Genomic DNA, 7,506 nt, shown 5'->3' on the forward strand with positions numbered 1-7,506 from the left:
GACTATTGATTGTCTTGCCAGTTATAAACATTATACATATCTATTTTTGTTTTATTTTGCCTGGTATGACAATCGGTATGACTATCATATTGTCATACCAGTTATAATTTTAATATTTATTCTATTGTTTTTATTTTCCTTCTTTTGCCTGGTATGACAATCGGTATGACAATCCCGGATTGTCATACCAGCTGTTATATAAAGGCGTTTGGTGTATTGTTTTTAAACCATTTCATCAGTTCACTTCATTTCAAAAATTTCTAACAGTTTTTCTCTCCTCATTTTCTCTCTTCTCTCTCTTCGAACTAAAACCATCAATCTGTTATTTCCTTGCTCGAGTTTTTACTCAGCTTACTATTTCATCACTTTGTGATATATACATACAAGTATATATATACAAAGGTGCTGTTGTTTTTTTATTAAAAAAAAAAAATTTATAAAAATCAGTTTGCCCCTTCAAATTCCATTTGTGTTGTTGATTTTGACCTTTTTATTTTTAATTTTAATTTCTGATTTGTGTCTTTTGGCTTATTAAAACTGTGTTTGTGAGTTAAAAAATTCTAACGAGATACATTTCTGTCTAAATTTTTCGATTATAATTAATTTAATTCGAATTATTAAATTAATTTAATTAATTCGAATTTTCTTAATATTATTCTTAAAATTTTGAAAAGCGTGTGTCTTATTATTATTTTAAATGGCTCTCAATTTCCAAATTGTCGCGCATAATCAGGTTGGTTATTTTAATCCGGAAAAATGTGATGTTGAAAAATTTAAGCCATGGATTAGATTTTTAAATGACCATTCGATCGTTAGCTCTGCTATTAAATCAAATGTGATTTTAAATGTCGATCTACTTAGACTGATTTGCACAACTTCTACTGTGGCCGATGATTCAAAATCTTTTTCATTCACCGTCGCAAACACACAGTATGTAGTTGATGAAACAGTCGTCAATCGTGCGTTAAATTTTCCACTAGACAATTTCTGTAATTTACCCTCTGAAAATGATATCACAAATTTTTTCAATGCTATTCACTATCAGGGGGTGATCAATTTAACCAAACTTTCTAAATCAAATTTGGTGTCTGAATGGGATATATTCTTCGATACACTTTCCAAAGTGTTTTCCAACTGCACAAAATCCAATTTTCATAACATCACTTCCACCCTGCAGTATATTGGTCTTGCGGTTGTTTTCAATCAAAGGATCAATTTTGGCAAACTACTTTTTCCCATTCTCTTGAGACGTCTAACTTCTGCTTTACGTGATCATTCTACAAATCGTAGGGTATCATGTTACTATGCTCGTTTTCTCATGCTTATAGCAGATCATCTACTCACCCCTGAACATAAAGCACTTTTTGCTAACTCTGCGGTAACCGAACCCCCTCCAGTTAGCAAAAAGATTTACACTCGCCAAGACACAACCTTCAAATTTATGCAAGTTCCAGTACTTGTATCTGCTTTCATGGCCAATTATATTCCCTTACCTATTTTCAATCTTCCCGGCCATGAACAGCAACCTCAACCTCCAGTGGTTCAAGCCACCCAGACTCTTCCATTACAGGTAGTAATTCCTCACTCTCACTCTCTTCCTACTTCTGTTGACAGACCCCCAGTGGTTGATAGGGCTGACCATGAAGTTGTAGAACCACAGCTTCAATTCCAGGTCATAGAGCCAAACACAGCGTCTCATTCTATCTCAACCTCTCCCCCACTGTCTAAAATGTTACCCAGGAGATAACTAGGAAGTAGTACATTGTTAAATATGAGTGAACCCTCAGCTCTGCCTCCTCCTAAGAAAAGAAGAACATATTCTGAGGCATCTGAAAGCCCATCCTTGTCCTCCCAACAGGACATGGACTTTGAAATGGCCAATGAACAGTTACTAGATTCATTCTCTCAACAGGATGAATCTATTGAAATTCGCCATAGGGCCATGGCATCTTGTACTGAGTCAAGCACAATTCCATTACTCACAATGGAACCATACACTTCCCCAGATCATACTCAGGACACACAGCGAGGAGTGCACGTAGAGTCGGTTACAGTGCCTGCCATAGTTACGGCAGAAGAGCAGTCACATGCTTCAGAGGGAAAATCTGACTCTCCGCCATCTTTAATAGAGTCATTTTCTCCCCTCCCAGATCCAACACCTCTGGCTCCCTTATGGGATTCTCCACTCGCAGATTTATCTGGAGAAAGTGGAGGGCAACTCGGTCAATCTATCCCTGAAGCAATTCAGACATCTATTCCAAAAGATTTGATAGCATTGACTGAGGATCGGGACTCGCGAATTCCCATTGCACCACCACTGACCTCTCTTGAAGAGGCTAGGGTGATTTTTAATGCAGGTACACAAGAACAGCAACTGGAAGACTCCTCACGAGCAATTATATTGAGAGAAACACATGCACGTGAGATGAGTGAACCAAACACGAGTGAACTTCAGGTGAGAGCACACACAGACACTGATACTGTAAACCTGTTAGCTCAGATTGCTGCCCTAAAAGAAGAACTTGCTAAAAGCCAAGCTGAAGCTCAAGCATTCAAAGCACAAGTGGTTGAACGGTCTTCTTCTTCCACCTCTGTCAACAATCAGCTTGCAATCATAAGGAATGACATCTCAGATCTAAAGACTACTGTAATACCAAAGCTCAATTCTATTCAGGACACTCCAAATTTATCAGCTGATGACATATCCAACTTCTGCTCTCTACACACAAGAATGACTTCTCTTGAAGACCTCGTTGAGATGAATCATTCACTGGACTCCTCAAGATTTCTAAAGATAGAGACGGGCATGGAACATCTAAATGAAGGGATGAAGCACCTATATTACATGATCAAGAATTCTCATTGCCCTAATGAAGAACAAAGAGCTTATTTTGAAGGACCGTCTGGTGGAGGATCAGGCTCTGGAGGTGATGGAAGTTCCAAAGGAAAGTCAGTAGAGGATCCCTCAACTAAGGGGGAGAAGAAAGGGAGTAGTGCCAAAGGGAAAGAAAAAGATACTTCTGCTGGAGATAAAGGAAAGGCTGATGATGTCTACTACAGTGGAGAACAGGATGACTTCGATATTTTTGACATTCCCACTGAACCAGTTCAGGAAGATAAAGATGGGTTATTTGAAGCTGAAGAGGAAAGTGATTTTGAAGATTGGGAAGAAGAAGATTCAGTGGATCCTAGGTTTGAGAAAGAATTTCAGAAAGAGCAGTCAGAGATGCTAAGAAAAGAAGCTGAACTCAAGAAGGTCTCTCAGATCATTGACAGGAGGAAAGACATACAAAGAACAGAAACTCTTCAAAAGCAACGTCTTCATGACATTAAGGCTCAAGAAAGGAGAAGAGATGTCAGACTAAAGATTGGTGAAAAATGGGATGAAGCTAGGAGAGTACTCGATATGCCTCAGCTATGCACTAACAATGATAGGCAATTCTTACATCTTCTTGACAAGCTGGAAATCTCAAATCCTAACAATGACATGTACATGAATGCTATCAAGACTGAAGTCTCAAGGATCACAGCTGCTTTTGATAGATCCCTAAATGAGATGAGCATTTTTGTATATTGTCAGAGTGAAGGATCATTCAAGGTGTCACTTCATCTATTTGAGAATCGTTCGTTGTCAGAGATTTGGGTTCTTTTAAACAAAGTCAAAAGAAGCTCAGAATTGAATGAAGTTCTTCGGGAAAGGCTTAAAGAGTTTGCCAGCAGGGCTAGTCCTCAAGTGGTCAACAATCCTCATCAGGTGAGATTCTTTAAGTCTGATTGTCTTCAAATCTGTCAGCTAGATGTACAATCTCTTAAAGACTACTCAGCTAAGCATCTGGTCTGGATGGAACATCATTTGAGAACTGCTGGATATTCATCCATGTTGAAGACTCAAGCTGCTGACTTGATTCAAGCTTATTGTGAAAAGAATGTTAAAAGGTACAATCAACTCAAGAATAAGCTGAAGTCAGTTGGAGTTCAACCAGTCAGACCATCAAGCTTCACTTCAGAAAAGGATCGTGTCTTTGACAAGGAATTGCTTCAAGATTTAGAAGAAGGTGAAGTCAGGAGAGAAGACAACTGAAGTCAATTAGCTCAAAACTCAATGTAATATGATTAGAGCGTTATGAATCAAGATAGTCTAATGTAGTTATATGTTCAGGCTAGAGGAACATCTATCTTGTATTCACTTGTAAATTTCATTTGGAATCTGGAAAATGTTAAATATAATCCAGAACTTTTCTGCTATTTACTTTACCTTACTGTTTATATCTTTTTCTTATTTGTTAGTTGAGTTATCCTCTAGGTATTTGTTGTTATTGTCTAACAAGCAAATAGGGGGAGATTGAAAGGCATATGTCATAGCCTACTCGTTTATTCGAGTATTTAACTCAACTCAAATAAGAATGTAATAAGTAAATAGTGGATCAATCATCAGAGAGATCTCACAAAGTAACATCTGTCAAAGATCAAAGAAACATTGTTCATCTGCAGACTTGAAGATTCACTGGAAAAAGTTCAAGAATTTGATCATGCCTCAGTGATGTAAATCAAGATCGTGGATTTAATCAAGTGACAGAGATCTCGTCAACATATCAATTTATTACAAGGATTCAATCAGAATATCAAAGTCAAGACATGAAGAAACGTCACGGAAGTTAGTCACTCATGAACCAGACAGTACATCGAGTGTCAGCATTGAAGTGGCGGAATTGATTCATAAGTCTCAGTGACTTTCAGAAGATTGTCAGAAGAATGGATGCTGCTCAGCGTTAGTATTAATTCTCTATTAATTAATTAAGTCATATAATTTAATTAAGAAAATAAATTATATCTGCAAAGATTAATTTATTGATTAATTGAATTAAATTGATTAATTAAGTTAGAATTAATATTAAGGATTTACATAATTTTAATTGATTAAAATCTGTTTTAATTCTAAAAAGACAACTGATTGTACTAGTATGACAATCGGTATGACAATTGATAGTCATACCGAAAGTCATGCTAATTCAGTTGATTGTCTTGATAGAATTATTGTTTAGATTAAAATCACTTATTAATTCAGTAAGACAATTTCATTTGTACTACTATGACAATCGGTATGACAATCAATAGTCATACCGAAAGTCTTGCTAGTTCATTTTAATTGTCTTACTAGCTCTAAAGGATTGTCACACCAGTTCAACATTCTCGGCTGTGGTGATTAAAAACAAGCAGAGACCAATTCATTTACACAACACATACAGAGAGCAATCAAACAGAAGCAAAGAACAAAAAAGAGAACAAGCAGCCAAAATATTTCATCTTATCTGCTAATTCAAGTTTACAATTTCTAGCTTGTAAAGTTAAATCCAATCAACTAGAAATCACTCTCTTGTTCTTGTGTATCAATCTAGCGGATTAAAATCCCTAGAACTTAATCTCAAATCGCTTTTAGCATTTGATCTTTTAATTACAAAAATAGAAAAAGTTCATGTCGAATTTATTCTAGATTTGTAATAATTGATTTGAGATTAATCCCTTGTAACCGATACCGTAGTTGTAACACCTTTCAAGTTTAATAAAAGTTTTATTTAACTAGAATTTTGTTTCACAATTTTATTCCGCATTTTATTCGACGAAACGGTATTGTTTGCATTCAACCCCCCTTCTACAAACAAATTGGGACATAACACATACAGAAAGTTCAGGAAGGGAAAGAGGCTTTCCAGGAAAGGTGCAAGTTCTGATAAAAAGAATTTCGGAAAATCTGAAGGCAAAGGAGGGAAGTCTGACAGAGGAGATTACACAAATGTCAAATGCTACAACTGTGGTGAGAAAGGCCACATATCTCCTGATTGCAAGAACGTGAAGAGTGACAAAGGCAAGGCTCTTGTCACAAAGAAGAAAAGCTGGACAGACACTTCAGATTCCGAAAGTGAGGAGAACTATGCCTTGATGGCAAATGCTGATATGGCAAATGCTGATAGCAGTCCTGAAGCTGCTGAGTTAAAGATACCTCAAACTACTTATGCCTTTCATACTGATGATATTAATGAGTTGAGAAGATATCTTAAAACCATGTTCATTAGTTATAGAGATCAAACTTTAACATGTGAAAGATTAACATCTGAAAATCTTGCTTGTAAAAAGAGGAATGATTATTTAGAAAAAGAGTTAGTCATGTTCCATCAAACTCAGAAAGATAGAGATGATGCTTTCTATGTTAGGGATGAAGTACTTAAAATGAATGAATCTCTAAAAACTGAGCTAGAAAAGGAAAGAGAGATTATCAGGACTTGGACTAACTCTGGCAGAACAACTCAGAATTTGTTAAGTAGTGGAAACTGGAAAGAGGGCTTAGGTTATGGAGATGATAAGAATGATAAAGGAACTATAGATATTAAGCCTATAGTTGTTAAACAAAAGCCAAAGTTAAAACCTGTTAAGTTTGTAGCTGTAAAGTCTGAAACTGAGAAATCAGAAGTTAAAGAGGAATTAACTTCTGACAAACTAAAACAGGAAAAGATAACTGAAGTAAACGTAGGCTTAATGACAAAGAAGCAGCTTAAGTAATAGCTGAAAGATGTAAAGAATATAAAAAAGGTAAAGTCTCCTAAGAAAAATAGGAATGGAAAGGAAGGTATAAATAAAAGCAATGATTATAAGCCTGTTCCTAATGCTCCTAAAAAACATGTCATAACTGTGGAAGTTCTAACCATCTGGCTTCTTTTTGCAGGAAGAATAAGAACATAAACTCATTACCTTCAAAGAAAGGAGTTAAGAGTCAGTCTGTTAGATATAGGCCAAAAAATCCTTGTTTTCATTGTGGTAGTTTATGGCATTCCATTTATACTTGTAAGGAATATCATAGTTTGTACTATGATTATTATCAAATAAAACCTTCTTTAAAGAAAGTTAGCATTGTTCCTTCTAGTATAAGTTCTGATACAAAGTCTGATAGTATAAAATCTGATAAGAAAAATGTTAACATAAACTCTGATGCTAAATCCGCTGCAAATGTTAATAAACTTAATAAGGCCACAGGATCCAAGCAAGTATGGATCCTTAAAACTAATCATTAGTGATCTTTGTGATTGCAGGGCAACAGGAAAAATATCCTAGTTCTGGACAGTGGATGTTCAAGACATATGACTGGAAATAAAGCCCTGCTATTAGACTTTGTGGAGAAGGCTGGCCCAAGTGTTTCTTATGGAGATGGAAATATTGGAAAAACATGGGGATATGGCAATATCAATCTTGGGAATGTCATCAATAAAGAAGTAGCTCTGGTCTCAGGACTTAAACACAATCTGCTGAGTGTTAGTCAAATCTGTGACAGAGGTTATCATGTGGATTTCTTTGAAGAACACTGTGAAATTATAAGCAAATCCACAGGCAAAGTTGTTCTGAAAGGATACAGGCATGGTAACATTTATGAAGCCAAGCTTTCAACAAGTACTGATGGTTCTGCAATATGTCTGATGAGTAGAGCATCAATTGAAGAGAGCTGGAATTGGCATAAGA

Source organism: Apium graveolens, chromosome 2 (genome assembly GCF_009905375.1).
Source record: "Apium graveolens cultivar Ventura chromosome 2, ASM990537v1, whole genome shotgun sequence".
Taxonomy (NCBI): domain Eukaryota; kingdom Viridiplantae; phylum Streptophyta; class Magnoliopsida; order Apiales; family Apiaceae; genus Apium; species Apium graveolens.